Genomic DNA, 18,785 nt, shown 5'->3' with positions numbered 1-18,785 from the left:
TTGTGTAGGCCTTGCAGAGTTCTAGTTCTTGTTTAGTCCTGTAGTGTCACGTTTTTACTGTACAGTTTTGTGCAACAGTTAAGTTGATCTGTTTGTGTATGTTTTGGTTCTCTGTGTGAGATTGTGTGTGATGAACAGGAGTTGTTCTAAGGCTTTGTATTTTAAAAAGGCATTATGTTTACTCTTGTTGTTTCTGTGGTGCTGTGGCCATGTTGTGACTCACAGGACAGTGGTTTTGTTGTATTGATTCATTTGAACTTTCCTGTAGTATTCTGGTACTTGTGAAAGCGTGTAAGAGGATATAATGTTTGGTTCTCTTTCTGTTTGTTTATGTCCTTGTGTCTTAAAAGTGCATTGTTCATATTTTAGATTTAATCTAAATGAGTTCTGTTCTTGGGAGGACTCTGTTTACATGGTTTGTTTGTAGTTTGTTGAGTTCTGGTCCAAGCTTAGTGCGGATGTTGTTTCAGTGTAAGGTTTGTTAATGTCCTTGTGTCTTAAAGCTGCATTATGTAACTTTTATGTGGAAAAATAGTTTATATTTGTGGGTATTTGACCTTGTAGTAACCCAGTGGGTGTATGAGTGGTCAGCATGGTGCCTTTACTTTCCATCACAGTGGTCTCTATGACGCTCCAGGATCAATTGTTTTAAAAGGTTTTCACTGCTGACTGAGCCTCATCAGAAAACGAAAGTTACGTATGTAACTACGGTTCTATGAATCCCGGATGACCGCCAGAGGCGGTGCTGTAAGCACTGACCGAGAAGCTCTGGCGGTCAGGAGGGATGAAATAGAACGAAAGTTACGTATGTAACTACGGTTCTATGAATCCCGGATGACCGCCAGAGCTTCTCTGTCAGTGCTTACAGCACCGCCTCTGGCGGTCAGGAGGGAACCTACTTAACAATTGATCCAGGAGTGTTTTAAAGACCACTGTGGTGGAAAGTAAAGGTGCCATGTTGACCACTCATATACAGCCGCTGGGTCACTACAAGGTCAAATACACACATTTGATCTGTTTTTACTCTGACACCTCACAAGTAAACCATCATTTAAAACTGTTGTGAAGAAGTCTTTGTGCTTGGTTTTGCCTCTTCGCATTGGATGAAATGTCCAGTTTTGAACAGTTAGCACCTATTTGTTTGCTTTTTCTGGTTCTCTGTTGTGAGATTGCTTGTGATGAACAGGAGTACATATTCTCTGAAGTGCAGTGCTCTGGGTGGCCATTGTGTGTATTGCAGGTCATTCTGTTTTATTGTGTGATGTTTGGATTGATGCTGTGAGAGCGTGTGTTAAGAACAGGAGTGTTGGCATGACTGAAGGTTCAGCCTCAGTATGGTGCTCGTTCAGACCTGATGTAGTGTTTATCGTTGTGACAGCACATCTGTGTGATAGAGAGCGGCCATTTTGTCTCAGATGTTTTGGTTCATGATTTCTCATCTTTCATGTTGTGGAACAGTTTCATTGTGTCGCGTATTCATGTTTGTTTTGGTGCAGACTTGGTTTGGTTCTGTGTCTTGTTGATTTGATTAATTGTTTTCATTTTAAGCTAATTTTAACTTGATAGATGCCTCTAAGATTTAATCTTAATGATTTCTGTTCCTGGTGGAACTGTCTACATGTTTTGTATAGTTTGCATTCTGGTCCAAGCTTGGTGCAGATGTTTCAGTTTAAGGTTTGTTTCTCGTTCTGTTTGTTAATGTCCTTGTGTCTTACAAGCTGCGTAATGCAACTTTTATGTGGAGAAAAGAGTTGATATTTGTGGGTATTTGACCTTGTATTTGACAGTGGCTCTGTTTTCTTGATTCATGTGATCTTTACTGTCGTGTTCTGACCTGGCTCATGGTCCAGTCTCAGTGTGGTACTGGTTCAGACCTAATGTTCCTCCTCGTGAGGGGTGTCTGTGTGATGGAGAGCCGCCATTTTGATTCTGGGACTGTGTTTGCATTAGACCTGCTGGTTCATCTTTTTTCATTCGTCATGTTGTAAATATGTTTTGGAACAGTTTTATAGTGTCACTTAACACCTAATGTTTCTTAAACAAAATAGCATGTTTTTTTAAAAACTGATTTTATGGAGATTAAGTTGGCTTTTCTATCCTTTTCAAATCACTATCTTATTGAAATTGAATTGTTTTGTTAGTGAGGAACACTCTTATTTCTTGTTTGCATTAGGTGAAAGGGTCCAGTTATTAACAGTTAGATCCTCTGTGGTGATGTGTTTTTTTGTGTTTCTCTGCTGTGAGAGCGTGTGTGATGAGGCTGTTTTATTGTGTGATGTGAAGGTAATGTAATGTAATTGTGTAATGTTCTGACTAAGGTTATGGTTCAGACCTGCTGTGAGGGGGAGGATGCTGCTCCTCTGTTTGTTATAGCAGCCAATGCTGTCGACCTGTTGGTTCATGACTTGTCGTCTTTCATGATGTGGAACATTCAGATTTATTGCACATGTTCTCTATGAAGATTTCTGCTTTAGTTCTGATGTTCTAGGTTAAGATTGAGTTGGTGTTTTGTGTTTTAAGTTGCATCGTGTATTTCTGATTAGTCCGCTTTTTGCAATTGCTTATCTGATCTGTTTGTGAATGTTTGAAATTGGCAATAGTTTTCAGTTGCTCATATAATCTGGAATGTTCCCACTGTGTGGCTTTAAAGTGATGGTCTGTACATTTCAGGCTAGTTTCTCGTTCTGTTAATGTCCTTGTGTCTTACTTAAAGCTTCATTGTGTAACTTTTAGGAGTGTTTTAAAGACCACTGTGATGGAAAGTAAAGGTGCCATGTTGACCACTCATATACAACCGCTGGGTCACCACAAGGTCAAATACACACATTTGATCTGTTTTTACTCTGACACCTCACAAGTAAATCATCATTTAAAACTGTTGTGAAGAAGTCTTTGTTCTTGGTTTTGCCTGTTTGCATTGGGTGAAATTTGGAGCACAGTTAGCCTCTGTGTGGTGGTGTTTTTGCTGACTCTCTGCTGTGGTAGCGTGTGTGATGTACAGGTGTTTATATTATAATATCTGAAGTGCAGTGCTGTGGGCAGCCATTTCGTCTTTGTAAAAGGTTCATACTGTCTTGTTAGGTTAAGTCTATTCCAGTTTTGTTCTTTTAGTAATACAGAAGGTTTAGTTTACCTGCTTCACTAGTTTCAATCACTTCCTGTGATCTTCCTCTGGAAGGAGGGAGATGAAGAAGATCACAGGAAGCGATCGAAACTAGTGAAGGAGGTAAACTAAACCTTCTGTGTTACTAAAGGAACAAAACTGTAATAGGCAGCCATTTTGTGTCTGCAGGACAGTTGCTCAGGCGGTTTTATTGCAATGTGAATATACATGGGTAACACTTTATTTTACATTACCCTTGATTACTTTGTACCTGCCACATTTAGTACAATGTAATGTTCTATGTAACCATAACACATGGTTACAGAGCAGATTACACTGTACTAAATGTGGCAGGTACAATGTATCAGTGGTAGTGTAAAATAAAGTGTTACCTATAAATGTACTGTTATAGTGATTCATGTCAACATTACTGTAGTGTTCTGGTACTGGTTCAGACCTGATGTAGGGTTTGTACTTGTGAGAGGAGGGACAATGTTCTGTGTGTTTAAGGACAGCCGCCATGTTGTGTCAGATATGATGCTGCTAATGTGTTTGCATTAGACTTGTTGGCTCGATTGTGACACTTCACAAATAAATCATCATTTAAAACTATTTTGTTCTAGTAGCTTAACTGTTTGTGGGGAACAAGTCTTTGTTGGTGTAGCCTGTAGTGTTGTGTGAAAATGTCCAGTTTTGACACAGTTGGCATCTATTTGTTTGCTTTTTTTCTGGTTCTCTGTTGTGAGATTGCATGTGATGAACAGGAGTACATATTCTCTGAAGCGCAGTGCTCTGGGTGGTCATTGTGTGTATTGCAGGTCATTCTGTTTTATTGTGTGAAGTGAGGATAAATGCTGTGACAGCGTGTGTGATGATATAAATGTAATGTTCTGACTAAGGTTAGGTTTCACACGTGTTCATGTTTGAACACGTCTGTGCTGAGCTGTGTTTGCATTAGATGTTTTAGTTCATGATTTAAACATCTTAAATGTTGTGCAGCTGCTGTTTTACCAAGTCATGTGACTATTCATGCAGTGATGATGACAGTCTTGTTGAAGACTTGGTTTAGTTCTGTGTTTTGGGGATCATTTTAATATGGCAGGTCTTCTATTCACAATAATGTCTGACCCTGGTGGGTCTTATTGTTTGTGTAGGCCTTGCAGAGTTCTAGTTCTTGTTTAGTCCTGTAGTGTCACGTTTTTACTGTACAGTTTTGTGCAACAGTTAAGTTGATCTGTTTGTGTATGTTTTGGTTCTCTGTGTGAGATTGTGTGTGATGAACAGGAGTAGTTCTAAGGCTTTGTATTTTAAAAAGGCATTATGTTTACTCTTGTTGTTTCTGTGGTGCTGTGGCCATGTTGTGACTCACAGGACAGTGGTTTTGTTGTATTGATTCATGTGAACTTTCCTGTAGTGTTCTGGTACTTGTGAAAGCGTGTAAGAGGATATAATGTTTGGTTCTCTTTCTGTTTGTTTATGTCCTTGTGTCTTAAAAGTGCATTGTTCATATTTTAGATTTAATCTAAATGAGTTCTGTTCTTGGGAGGACTCTGTTTACATGGTTTGTTTGTAGTTTGTTGAGTTCTGGTCCAAGCTTAGTGCGGATGTTGTTTCAGTGTAAGGTTTGTTAATGTCCTTGTGTCTTAAAGCTGCATTATGTAACTTTTATGTGGAAAAATAGTTTATATTTGTGGGTATTTGACCTTGTAGTTACCCAGTGGGTGTATGAGTGGTCAGCATGGTGCCTTTACTTTCCATCACAGTGGTCTCTAGGACGCTCTAGGATCAATTGTTTAAAAGGTTTTCACTGCTGACTGAGCCTCATCAGAAAACGAAAGTTACGTATGTAACTACGGTTCTATGAATCCCGGATGACCGCCAGAGCTTCTCTGTCAGTGCTTACAGCACCGCCTCTGGCGGTCAGGAGGGAACCTACTTAACAATTGATCCAGGAGTGTTTTAAAGACCACTGTGGTGGAAAGTAAAGGTGCCATGTTGACCACTCATATACAGCCGCTGGGTCACTACAAGGTCAAATACACACATTTGATCTGTTTTTACTCTGACACCTCACAAGTAAACCATCATTTAAAACTGTTGTGAAGAAGTCTTTGTGCTTGGTTTTGCCTGTTCGCATTGGATGAAATGTCCAGTTTTGAACAGTTAGCACCTATTTGTTTGCTTTTTTCTGGTTCTCTGTTGTGAGATTGCTTGTGATGAACAGGAGTACATATTCTCTGAAGTGCCGTGCTCTGGGTGGCCATTGTGTGTATTGCAGGTCATTCTGTTTTATTGTGTGATGTTTGGATTGATGCTGTGAGAGCGTGTGTTAAGAACAGGAGTGTTGGCATGACTGAAGGTTCAGTCTCAGTATGGTGCTCGTTCAGACCTGATGTAGTGTTTATCGTTGTGACAGCACATCTGTGTGATAGAGAGCGGCCATTTTGTCTCAGATGTTTTGGTTCATGATTTCTCATCTTTCATGTTGTGGAACAGTTTCATTGTGTCGTGTATTCATGTTTGTTTTTGGTGCAGACTTGGTTTTGTTCTGTGTCTTGTTGATTTGATTTATTTGTTTTCATTTTAAGCTAACTTGATAGATTCCTCTAAGATTTAATCTTAATGATTTCTGTTCCTGGTGGGACTGTTTACATGTTTTGTATAGTTTGCATTCTGGTCCAAGCTTGGTGCGGATGTTTCAGTTTAAGGTTTGTTTCTCGTTCTGTTTGTTAATGTCCTTGTGTCTCACTTAAAGCTGCATTATGCAACTTTTATGTGGAGAAAATAGTTGATATTTGTGGGTATTTGACCTTGACCCTGAAGTGCAGTGCTGTGGGTGGCCATTTTGTCTTTGTAAAAGGTTCATACTGTCTTGTTAGGTTAAGTCTATTACAGTTTTGTTATTTTAGTAAGACAGAAGGTTTAGATTACCTGCTTCACTAGTTTTGATCACTTCCTGTGATCTTCCTCTGGAAGGAGGAAGATGAGGAAGATCACAGGAAGCGATCAAAACTAGTGAAGCAGATCAGCTAAACCGTCTGTCTTGCTAAAAGAACAAAACTGTAATAGGCAGCCATTTTGTGTCTTGCAGTACAGTTGCTCAGGCGGTTTTATTGTATGATGTGAATATAAATGGGTGTGTAATAACACATGGTTACATAGAACACATGGTTACAGAGCAGATTACACTGTACTAAATGTGGCAGGTACAATGTATCAGTGGTAGTGTGAAATAAAGTGCTACCTATAAATGTAATGTTATATTGATTCATGTCAACATTACTGTAGTGTTCTGGTACTGGTTCATTCCTGATGTAGGGTTTGTACTTGTGAGAGGAGGGACGATGTTCTGTGTGTTTAAGGACAGCCGCCATTTTGTGTCAGATATGATACTGCTAATGTGTTTGCATTAGACTTGTTGGCTCGACTGTGACACTTCACAAATAAATCATCATTTAAAACTATTTTGTTCTAGTAGCTTAACTGTTTGTGGGGAACAAGTCTTGTTGGTGTAGCCTGTAGTGTTGTGTGAAAATGTCCAGTTTTGATACAGTTGGCACCTATTTGTTCTGGTTCTCTGTTGTGAGATTGCTTGTGATGAACAGGAGTACATATTCTCTGAAGTGCCGTGCTCTGGGTGGTCATTGTGTGTATTGCAGGTCATTCTGTTTTATTGTGTGATGTTTGGATAGATGCTGTGACAGTGTGTGTTAAGAACAGGAGTGTTGGCATGACTGAAGGTTCAGCCTCAGTATGGTGCTCGTTCAGACCTGATGTAGTGTGTATCGTTGTGACAGCACGTCTGTGTGATAGAGAGCGGCCATTTTGTCTCTGATGTTTTGGATCATGATTTCTCATCTTTTATGTTGAACAGTTTCATTGTGTCGTGTATTCATGTTTGTTTTGGTGCAGACTTGGTTTGGTTCTATGTCTTGTTGATTTGATTTATTTGTTTTCATTTCAAGCTAACTTGATAGATTCCTCTAAGAATTTAATCTAAATGAGTTCTGTTCCTGGTGGGACTGTTTACATGTTTTGTGTAGAGTTTGTAGATATCTGGTCCAAGCTTGGTGCGGATGTTGTTTCAGTTTAAGGTTTGTTTCTCGTTCTGTTTGTTATTGTCCCTGTGTCTTACTTAAAGCAGTACTAAGTAACGTGTTTACCTTAATAAATCCTTTTCGTAGTCCCTGTGCGGGTAATAGAAGTGTTTATGGGATGATTGGAGGGTCTTTCATCCCCCCCTGGTGTCTCTGGACAGAAAACCATGTTTGCAACTTGACTGCCACCGGTGCGGAGAAAGCAATACACACTAATGAAATCACGAAGAAGAAGCTAACATGCTAACGGGCAAAGCTAACTGCGGGCTAACGTCACTTTAAACAGTATTTACAGCAAAGTTTGAGTGAAAAAAAATATTTCCATTGTATAATTGGATGCACTGTAACCCTCTCTCCCTTCGCCTTTCCTGTTGGCGTAGTATTTACTCTCCAAGACAATTAATAAGTAAAAAAATCGTAACTTTCTACTACACCTGCAGTTGCGCTTATGGCCTCTAGGGGGAAGAGTTACTTAGTACTGCTTTAAAGCTGCATTATGTAACTTTTATGTGGAAAGAGTTGATATTTGTAGATATTTGACCTTGTATTTGACAGTGGCTCTGTTTTCTTGTGTCATTTGAACTTTACTGTAGTGCTGTAGTACGCAGGTTCTGGTTCAGACCTGATGTCGTGTTCTGGTACATGTGAGAGCGTGTCATGTAAGAGGATGTAATGTTTGGTTCTTTCTCTTTGTTAATGTCCTTGTGTCTTACTTAAAAGTGCATTGTTCATATTTTAGATTTAATCTAAATGAGTTCTGTTCTTGGGAGGACTCTGTTTACATGGTTTGTTTGTAGTTTGTTGAGTTCTGGTCCAAGCTTAGTGCGGATTTTGTTTCAGTGTAAGGTTTGTTAATGTCCTTGTGTCTTAAAGCTGCATTATGTAACTTTCATGTGGAAAAAGAGTTTATATTTGTGTGTATTTGACCTTGACCCTGAAGTGCAGTGCTCTGGGTGGCCATTGTGTGTATTGCAGGTCATTCTGTTTTATTGTGTGATGTTTGGATAGATGCTGTGAGAGCGTGTGTTAAGAACAGGAGTGTTGGCATGGCTGAAGGTTCAGCCTCAGTATTGCGCTCATTCACACCTGATGTAGTGTTTATTGTTGTGACAGCACATCTGTGTGATAGAGAGCGGCCATTTTGTCTCAGATGTTTTGGTTCATGATTTCTCATCTTTCATGTTGTGGAACAGTTTCATTGTGTCGCGTATTCATGTTTGTTTTGGTGCAGACTTGGTTTGGTTCTGTGTCTTGTTGATTTGATTTATTTGTTTTCATTTTAAGCTAATTTTAACTTGATAGATTCCTCTAAGATTTAATCTAAATGAGTTCTGTTCCTGGTGGAACTGTCTACATGTTTTGTATAGAGTTTGCATTCTGGTCCAAGCTTGGTGCGGATGTTTCAGTTTAAGGTTTGTTTCTCGTTCTGTTTGTTAATGTCCTTGTGTCTCACTTAAAGCTGCATTATGCAACTTTTATGTGGAGAAAATAGTTGATATTTGTGGGTATTTGACCTTGTGTTTGACAGCGGCTGTTTTCTTGATTCATGTGAACTTTACTGTAGTGTTCTGGTCTGGCTTAGGGTTCAGCCTCAGAGTGGTACTGTTTCAGACCTGATGCAGGGTTTGTATTTGTGACATGTCTGTGGTAGGAGGAGGAGCTGCCCTGTGTTTAAAGGCCCTATGTGACTTTGTTGATTGCAAACACAGAAAAGGAAATCACTAAATTAAAATGTTGTTTGTGGGCCAAACTCATTCCTAACTTTCGGAACATATTTGTAGCATCCAAATTTGTCAGTTTAAAGGCAATATATTAGACCTGTTGGTTCTTTCTTGTTGTGGAGCAGCGTCATGTTTTAATGTAGTGATGATAACACTGTTGGTGCAGACTTGGTGTGGCTCTGTGTCTTGTGTACGTCTTTTTTGTTTATTGCCTTATACCTGATGGGTCCCACTAATGATGAATTCTACAGTTCAGATGAATTCTACAGTTTAGATCATTTGACTGTTTTGAGTTAATAGTTTTTAGTTGCTTATGTTATGTGGAATGTTTTGATGAAACGGGCCGTAAATGACTGTCTTCTTGGTACAACTGAGATAGTGGCTTAGTACTGCTTGGGATAAGGTCTTTCTTTTGTTACTCTTTGGTGAAAATTTGGGAAGTGGAGCGTTTTCTGTTGTCAGATTTGGAAATGTATTGTCTGTGTCTGGCAGGTTGACTAAATCTCACTTTAGGCTATATTTGGTGTTAAACTAGATACATCTAGGATCATGTGGTTTTGGTTTTGCTGGTTCTGGCTTGGTCCATGTCTGGTCCTGTCTGTGAGGACACTGAGGACAGAAGTTGTTTCACATTAAACCTGAATTAAATCTTTAGCTGTTGACAGTGTGGACTGAGTCATACCAGTCCATGCTGTGGTCGTCTCTGCCTCAGTCCATTGATGCCAGAATGAGGTCAGTACCTTCTACAGCACCATCACAAGACTGAGGCTAGGATGATATGAAGTGTTGTTTCTCTATGCGTCTGACTTTAGTTTAAGACATGGCTACTTCGGTTTGATTGTTTGACCATTGTGTTGTTTACTCATTCCACTTTTGTATTTCAGATGCCGCGCGGCAAGGGGTCCAGGCGATCCCTTGCGGCCAAGAGGAGGAGGGAGAAGCAGCTCGCGGGGCAGTGCGCTGTTCCTGAGGAGGAGCTCGCGGGGCAGTCTTCTGTTCCCGTCGAGCTGCTCCCGGGGCAGTGCGCTGTACCTGACGAGCTGCTTGCGGGGCAGTCCGCTCTTCCCGAGGAGGAGCTCGCGGGGCAGTCCCCTGTTCCCGTCGAGCTGCTCCTGGGGGAGTCGTCTGGTCCCGTCGAGCTGCTCCCGGGGCAGTCGGCTGTTCACGAGGAGGAGCTCGCGGGGCAGTCCGCTGTTCCCGTCGAGCTGCTCCCGGGGCAGTCGGCTGTTCCTGAGGAGGAGCTCGATCCCTCTCCTCTTTGGCCCCCCGTCGAGGAACGTAAGTGGATTTCAGAATACTTCCACCTCCTTTTTAATTCTGTTTGATATTACAATGATTTCTCTTGTCTTTGAAGCCCGTGGACCCGGCTACCGACACCGTCCCCAGGTTTGGCCCACTGGAGTGTCCGGGAAGCAGCACCGGCTGATGCTCCCGCAGGAGTCTCCCGACAAGAAGGCAAGTTCATGAGTTTGAGAAAGAAATAAATGTGTGACTTTTGATGTGCTGACAATCACTAAATACAGATTGTTTCTTTTTTGGTCTTAGTTCATTCTGCTTGTCGGGAACTCCCATCTGCGAGCCATCGTGGACCAGCACGTGCCGATGCAGGAGGGGCACTATTCCTTCGGCTTCAGCGCGACGCCTGGTGGTGGACCCTCGCACATCCACAGGGAGCTGGCTGGGACCACCCTGCCCCGAGGTGGGTACAGTTGTACTAGCAACATTTTAGACTTTTTAAAAAAAAAAAAAAAAAAATTTTTTTTTTTTTTTTTTTTTTTACATTTTTGTTCAGCATGTTTGACCTCTGACCCTTCTCTTGTTGTCAGAGCCAGCTCTTGTGGTTCTCATGGCACCCTGCAACGGACTGTCGACGTGCCGGACGTTGGACCAGGCTGCGAGGGAGTTCGGCCAGCTCCTGGCCTACGTCTGTGGACGCTGGCCCAAGGTGTGTACTTCACTTTTATGAGGTCTGAAAGTACTTCATTATTGTATTTAACATGTCTTAATTGTAATTTTGTGTTTGTAGGTGTGTGTCGTGGATTTTCCACCTCGGCTTAGCGCTGGGGTGGAGATTCAGACCCTCCTTCGGCAGGCGTACCACCGCATCGCTGTCAGCATGGGTATGTATAAAAAATGCAACTGTCATCACTATTTTCCTTAGAGTGGCGCATACTTTAACATGTTCTTTTTGTTGCTAACATCTGTTTTAGGGATCCGCTACTTCCGTGTAGCACACAAGTTTCCCCGGAGCGAAGGGCATCTGTGGGCCAGGGATGGTGTAAGTACAGTCTCTCTCTTTAAAGTTGACCATTTTAATGACTGTTGTTTTATTTAACGTGGGTGAATGATGTGTTTCAGACTCACCTGAGCGACGACTTTGGCATGCCCATCCTCGTCCAGCTGCTGTGGCAGGCGTGCTACATGCAGCTGGAGCTGGATGACGCTGCCGCTGTTGCGCCGGTGTCTCCTCCCCCGCCCCGACCGGTCACCAGGAGGGTTTCCCCAAGAGTGGAGGTGCCCGAGCCGCCGCCCGTGCCACCTCCACCCCCTCCTGAGTGGACCGAGGTTCGACGGGGCAGCAAGGTGAGAAACTGTTCCTGTTTTGTTAAAGCATTGTTAACTGAAGTTGCATTTTACTGACTGCTTTGTGTTTATCTCTGTCACTCAGCCTGGGGTCTCCCCCGTGAGCCCCAAGGGACTGCTGCAGGCGCAGGAGGTTAGTGTTCTACTCTATAAAGCTATGGTTAGATTGTGAGTGCTGTGACTAAACTGTCTGTTTCCTTTGTTTTGAGGTGGAGACCGTGTTCTCCTTTCCCCTGTCGCCTTGCCTGTTCAGCCCTGCCATGCTGGTGGAGATGGAGCGCTTCTCTCCATCTCACGGCGGCTGTGGCCAGGGCATCGGCTCCTTTCCTTCGGGAAAGAAGGTAAGTATCAGATCTTGTGTGAAATGTTGTTGTTTAATAATGATTTCTGAGCTGGTGAAATAACACGTCTTTTTTTTTTTAGACGTCTCGGGCGAGGCGTCGCAAGCGTGCTGCCCCAAAGAGACACCGGCCCACGCGGCAGGTAGGTGTTTTTAAGGCTGTGCTCTTTATACATTCTAAAGAAATTAATGCATATTTGTTATTTTGTTTATTGTAGGCGCGGGCAGCACAAGAGGTTGTGGCGGTGAGACCCGGCTCATCTGCCAGCTCCGTGTCTACTATGGAGGAGGACCAGGTCAGTGTCGTTTAAAGTGGCTGAATAAGTTTATACATTGTAACTTCTTTGATTATTAACAAATGTTGTCCTCTAGGTGGCGGCAGCTGTCGTGGAGGTGACACCAGGAACGTCACCTACCAGCGTGGTCATCCTGGACGGTTTCCTGGAGGAGGAGGTGTGTGTACTTTTTATTAATTGACGTTCTATGATCTGTCATGAAGTAGTATCTAACACGTTATTCTTTTTGCAGCTGGAGTTCGTGGATGTGGGGGTGATTCCAGGAGCATCACTCACCAGTTCCCCCGACGCCCCAGTGGTCTTCGTGGACCAGGTGAGATGATGATTTTTATGTATCATTTTTAAAAGCAGCTACACTGAACAGAGTGAGATCCGCTTTAGTTTGAGAGATGTCTAATGGTTATGTGTTTTCTTTGTGACTTGTAGATGAAGAGGACCAGCCCCCTTTCAGCCAGTCAGCCTTCTCCACGCCGTAGCATTCCACCAGCTGTCCACGGGGAGAGCGCTTCTGACGCCAGGGACCAAGATAAGTCTTGCATTTGTTGTGCACAGTCTGACATAGATGTTAGTGATAGTGAAAGCCTTATCACGTTTGGTAGTAGCGATGTAGAGATGGAGGTTGATAGTCCTGTAGCTTGTGCTGATATAGTTATGGAGGATAGCGTTCCTGTTGGTATTCCGAGTTGCGTTAGGGGTAGTTTTCATCAGGCTGATGACAGGTTCCCGTATGGAGGGGCTCAGTGTGCAGCCATAGCTCTGGTGGCATTAGCTAGGCACACTGTGTCCAGTGTGTTTACATGGCAGCAAAAGGATTTAGACAAGACTTTAGTGATTGGTGATGCTGTTTACACAGAGCTTAGGGATAACGACCTGACTCATGGGCACGAGCTCTTACTAGCTTCTGACTTGCCCAAAGAGTCAGTTATTGATGGTCAACCGTTTGAGTTTGAGTTCAGTCAGCCGGTCGCTGGGGCTGCAAATGTACTAGAGAGTGAGCTTATTGTTTCCGGTACCTGTGTGACCTTAGATGGTGGTTTAAGAGAGATGTTGGCACACTATGATGCATGTCTACTGACGATGTGTGGCAGCACTTGTGCAGTCATTAAAGACAGCGGTAGGTACGCGGTGGTGGACTCACACAGTCGTAGTGCGACTGGGATGGTTGACCCTGATGGTAAAAGCGTTTTACTGTACTTTAGCAGCCTGGATGATTTATATGCTCATTTTTGCGCGTTAGCTGAGTGTTATGAAGTTGAATATAAGTTGTTTGAGATTACAGGTGTTGTTGTTGTGGTTGTTGGTTTGAAGTGTGAAGCGTCTGAGGTCATTTTGCCTCAGACGCCTGACACTTCTGACCAAAGGCCAAAGCGTAAAAGGTCAGTTAAAGCTAAGTCGTCTGTTCCCAAACGCACACTCACAAGTAAGAGGGTGAAACATGAACGTGAATGTGATGATTTGGATGTTGTGTGTGCTGATATAGTTATGGAGGATAGTGTTCCAGTTGATAGTCCTGTTGTAGTGTTTTCTGATATAGTTATGGAGGATAGCGTTCCCGTTGATATTCCGAGTTGTGTTAGGGGTAGTTTTCATCAGGCTGATAACAGGTTCCCGTATGGAGGGGTGCAGTGTGCAGCCATAGCTCTGGTGGCATTAGCTAGGCACACTGTGTCCAGTGTGTTTACATGGGAGCAAAAGGATTTAGACAGGACTTTAGAGATTGGTGATGCTATTTACACAGAGCTTCGGGGTAACGACCTGACTAATGGGAAAGATAACTTACTACCTTCTGACTTGCCCAAAGAGTCAGTTATTGATGGTCAACCGTTTGAGTTTGAGTTCAGTCGGCCGGTCGCTGGGGCTGCAAATGTAGTGGAGCATGAGTTTATTGTTTCTGGTTCTTGGGTCACCTTAGATGGTGGTTTAGGAGAGATGTTGGCACACTATGATGCATGTCTACTGACGATGTGTGGCAACACTTGTGCAGTCATTAAAGACGGCGGTAGATACGCGGTGGTGGACTCACACAGTCGTAATGCGACTGGGATGGTTGACCCTGATGGTAAAAGTGTTGTAGTTTACTTTAGCAGCCTGGATGAAGTGTATGCTCATTTTTGCGCGTTAGCTGAGTGTTATGGACTTGAATATAAGTTGTTTGAGATCACGGGAGTTGTTGTCGTGGTGGTTAGTCGGAAGTGTGAAGCGTCTGAGGTCATTTCCCCTCCGAAGCTTGACACTTCTGACCAAAAACCAAAGCATAAACGGTCAGTTAAAGCAAAGTTGTCTGTTCCCAAACACACACACACACCTAAAAAGACAAAGCTTGATCGTGAATGTGATGTTGATTGGGATGTTGTTTGTACCGGTGCCACAGATGATGCTCTTGATTTTATTCCTCTTCAGGAGAATGTTTGTAGGGCACTGTGTCAGAACCTTAACATTGACTGTGAGAGACTCGCTGTAGCAGAACCAGAAACAACAGATCCTTTGAGATCGTTAATGTTAGATGTGCCGTGTACAAATGATAAAATCGTTGCCGACGGTAACTGTTTCTTTCGCTCGATCTCGCAGGCTGTTAGTGGCACGCAGAAATATCATAGGAAACTTAGACTTGCGGTCGTTAAACATCTTAAAAGTAATGCATCAAAATACACTAGTCTTTTGCGCGATGGCTGCTCTTCTGTGGCCCAGTATATTTACGATAGTAATATGCATAGAGTTAACACGTGGGCCACTGAGATAGAGATCCAAGCAACAGCAGATCTTTTATGTGTAGATATATATACGTTTTTGAGTGGACGTTGGCTTAAATATGGTTGTACTACCAGGCCTTTGTCAACCAGCGGCATCTACCTAGAAAATATTAATAATATTCATTATGAAAATGTAACTTGCGTTAAAAACCCTGTGACCCATAGTTGTTACGGAAGCTGCCAAATTAATAGTTCTATTCTTATGGGTTACAACACTAGGTCTAGACAGGTAGATGCCCAGTCAGTGGTTAGTCCAAACACTGAAGCGAATGTACAAAACACTAAATTATCCAAGTACATTCAAAACAAAAAGCATAAACATTTAAAAAGCAAATATGCCACAATTAAAGATAGACTGCGTGAAACACTGAGAAGTAGATATAGGGAAAATGTAGATTATAGACAGGGAAAGAAGGCTGCAGGCAAAGTTAAATATAGAGACGATGTAGATTATAGACGGGTAAAGAAGGCTGCAAGTAGAGCTGCAGTCAACCTTAAATATCAAGATAGTGTAGATTACAGACAGGGAAAGAAGGCTGCAGTCAATCTTAAATATAGAGAGAATGTATTTTATAAAGAGGAAAAGAAGGCTGCAGTCAATCTTAAATATACAGACGATATAGATTATAGAGAGAAAAGGAAAGTGGCAATCAAGGCAGCAAATAAACATAAATATTGTGATAATACAGAGTATAGACAAAAGAAAAAGGCAGCTAGCATTAAAAAGTATGAAGATAACTTAAAGCACAAACACGATGTCAGGGCCGCCAGTAAACAGAAGTACAAAGACAGTCCCAAACATAGGCAGAAAGTAAAAACCTATAGTAAAGTGAAATATCACAAAGATGATCAATACAAAGCTCAAACTCGTGTTGCTTACAGAAATCGTAAAAGGCAAATTAAGCAACAATTGGCCGATAATTTTGATTTGGTTAAGGAACGCTTTTGGCGGGAAGTTGAACACGGTCCTGAACACATTTGTTGCGTGTGCTTTAAATTATTATTTATCAACCAGGTCTTACCTTGTAGAAAGGATGATTTTATGGCTGATCCTAAATGTGCTGCTGTTGCTGAGGCCTGTATCTCAGATGCCTATTTACATACGTGCAGTAAGAGTTGTCCGTCACCGTGTCCGCTGTCTGATTGTAGAGGGAGTTTGTGGATCTGCTACACTTGTAACTCTAAACTTAAAAAGGGTCAAATGCCGGCTGAATGCTCAATAAACAATTTGCAATTAGATAATATTCCTCCTGAACTCGCGTGTTTGAACACTGTCGAACAGCATTTAGTGGCGCTCAATATAGTGTTTATGCAGATGTACGCTCTGCCAAAGGGGGGTCAAGGGGGGACTCATGGTCCGGCCACATGTGTGCCGTCCAATATTATTGATACCACTAAGCTGTTACCGCGTCGTAGCATGGACGGATGGTTATTACCTGTGAAATTAAAGCGTAAACTTACTTACAAAGGCCATTATGAATATCAATACGTCGACACGGGTCGGATAAAGAGCGCGATAGCATTTCTCAAAGCAAACAACCAGCATTATTTGGACATAGAGTTTGATGAAGAGTGGGTTAATGAGTTCATGAGGCAGGAAGAGGAAGCTATGGATACGGGAGCGACACCAATGGAACAGGGACAGGCGGCGCAGGGACAGGCGGCGCATGGACAGGCGGCGCATGGACAGGCGGCTCAGGGACAGATGGGGGCTGCACAGGGACAGGAAGCACAGGGGCAGGCGGCTCAGGGGCAGGTGGGGGCTGGACAGGCGGCGCAGGGGCAGATGGGGGCTGGACAGGCGGCGCAGGGGCAGATGGGGGCTGGACAGGCGGCGCAGGGACAGGAAGCACAGGGACAGGCAAAGCAGGGACTGGAAGCACAGGGACAGGCAAAGCAGGGGCAGATGGGGGCTGCACAGGGACAGGAAGCACAGGGGCAGGTGGGGGCTGGACAGGCGGCGCAGGGGCAGATGGGGGCTGGACAGGCGGCGCAGGGGCAGATGGGGGCTGGACAGGCGGCGCAGGGGCAGATGGGGGCTGGACAGGCGGCGCAGGGACAGGAAGCACAGGGACAGACGGCGCAGGGACAGGAAGCACAGGGACAGGCAACGCAGGGGCAGATGGGGACTGCACAGGTACAGGAAGCACAGGAACAGGGGGTGAAGGGGCGGCCGGTGAAGGGGCGGCCGGTGAAGGGGCGGCCGGTGAAGGGGCGCGCAGCGAAGGGGCGGCCGGCAAAGGGGCGCGCAGCGAAGGGGCGCGCAGCGAAGGGACAGAAAAGGCAGGGACAGGAAGCACAGGGACAGGGACAGGGGGGAGAGGGGCAGGCAGCACAGGGAGAGGATGAAGATTTAGATGATGAGCATCTCCATGACCGTCAGCGTCATTGTATGTTTCAGGACACCTTCTTTATGCCTGCAGATATGGCTCAGGAGGCTCTTGACCACTACTTCCAGGGTGTACTGAATTTGGCTCCGGCAGAGGGGAACAGTCCAGTGAGTTTGCTCACCGATAAGGAAAATGAGGCTAAATGCTTCCCAAAAGAGTTCCCCTTTGGGCGTAATACATTTCACACCCGTAGGCCTGTTCGTATTACTTTGTGCCGGTATTTCATTAACAGGCTATTGCACGCGGACGGTCGTTTCGCGCGCAATCTTAAATTTCTATTCATGGCTCTGTACATGTTGGAAGTAGAGCAGGTTGTATCGAAGGTCTCCATAGCTTTGCGAAAGGGACATGCGTGTCAGGGTTTGGGTAATGCTGCTGCAGATGAAGAATCTTTGGAAAATTTATTACAGTTTGATAGTGGTTATCGTTTTTTAAAGCCTATTAGAGGCACGCCCCCATACTGGCAAGCCACACTCAAAGACTTAATCGCGATGGTGCGCCAGCTGGGTATTCCAACATGGTTTTGTTCATTTAGTTCGGCAGATATGCGTTGGCCAGAAGTCCTCGAGGCACTGTTAAAAATAGAAGGTAGTACCAGGAGCGTAGAGGACTTAAATTGGGCAGACAGATGTGATCTTTTGCGTCGCCACCCCACAACTGTCGCCCGTATGTTTGATCAGCGGTGGCATAGATTTCAAAATATCGTCCTGAAGTCCCCGGCTCACCCGATAGGCGAAATTATAGATTCCTTTTATCGTGTAGAGTTTCAGCAGCGCGGAAGCCCTCACGTCCATTGTTTATATTGGGTTAGAGACGCTCCCAAGCTTGGAGTTAATACAGACGAGGAGGTAATTGACTTTATTGATAAGTACATTAGTTGTGAATTACCCTCTGATCCAAAATTATTGGAAAAAGTTACTTCAGTGCAGCAGCATTCAAAGCGTCACTCCAAAACTTGTAAAAAGGGAAAAAAGAAGTGTCGCTTTAATTTCCCACGTCCTCCGTCCATGCGTACGTTTATTAAAAAAGTAGACCCGGAACAGGAACCGATTATGCCTAAAGAGGAAGCTGTGGCGTTTATGACTGCACTTAAAGATGCTATTGTAGATGAGAATGTTCCCATTGATAGTGTGCAGTCATTGTTTGCAGCTGCCGGTTTAACACAGGACTCGTTTGAAATGGTGTACCAGGCTTTAGGCGGTCACACTCATGTAGTTTTAAAGCGGGGGATTAAGGAAGTCTGGATTAATAATTATAATGCGAAATTGTTGGATGCTTGGGATGCGAATATGGATATTCAGTTTGTTGTAGACGCGTGGGCGTGTATAGTTTATATAATTTCATATATTTCTAAGGCAGAGAGGGAGATGGGTTTGCTCTTGGGCGCTGCCCAAAAAGAAGCTTCCAAAGATAATGTTAGTGCAAAAGAGGCATTGAAAAAGTTAGGACGCGTTTATTTGCATAATCGTGATGTCTCTGCGCAGGAAGCTGTTTATCGCGTTACA

The sequence above is a fragment of the Gobius niger genome, assembly GCF_951799975.1.
Source record: "Gobius niger genome assembly, chromosome: 22".
In the NCBI taxonomy this organism is placed as follows: Eukaryota; Metazoa; Chordata; class Actinopteri; order Gobiiformes; family Gobiidae; genus Gobius; species Gobius niger.
Note: the sequence above shows the minus strand (reverse complement) of the source record.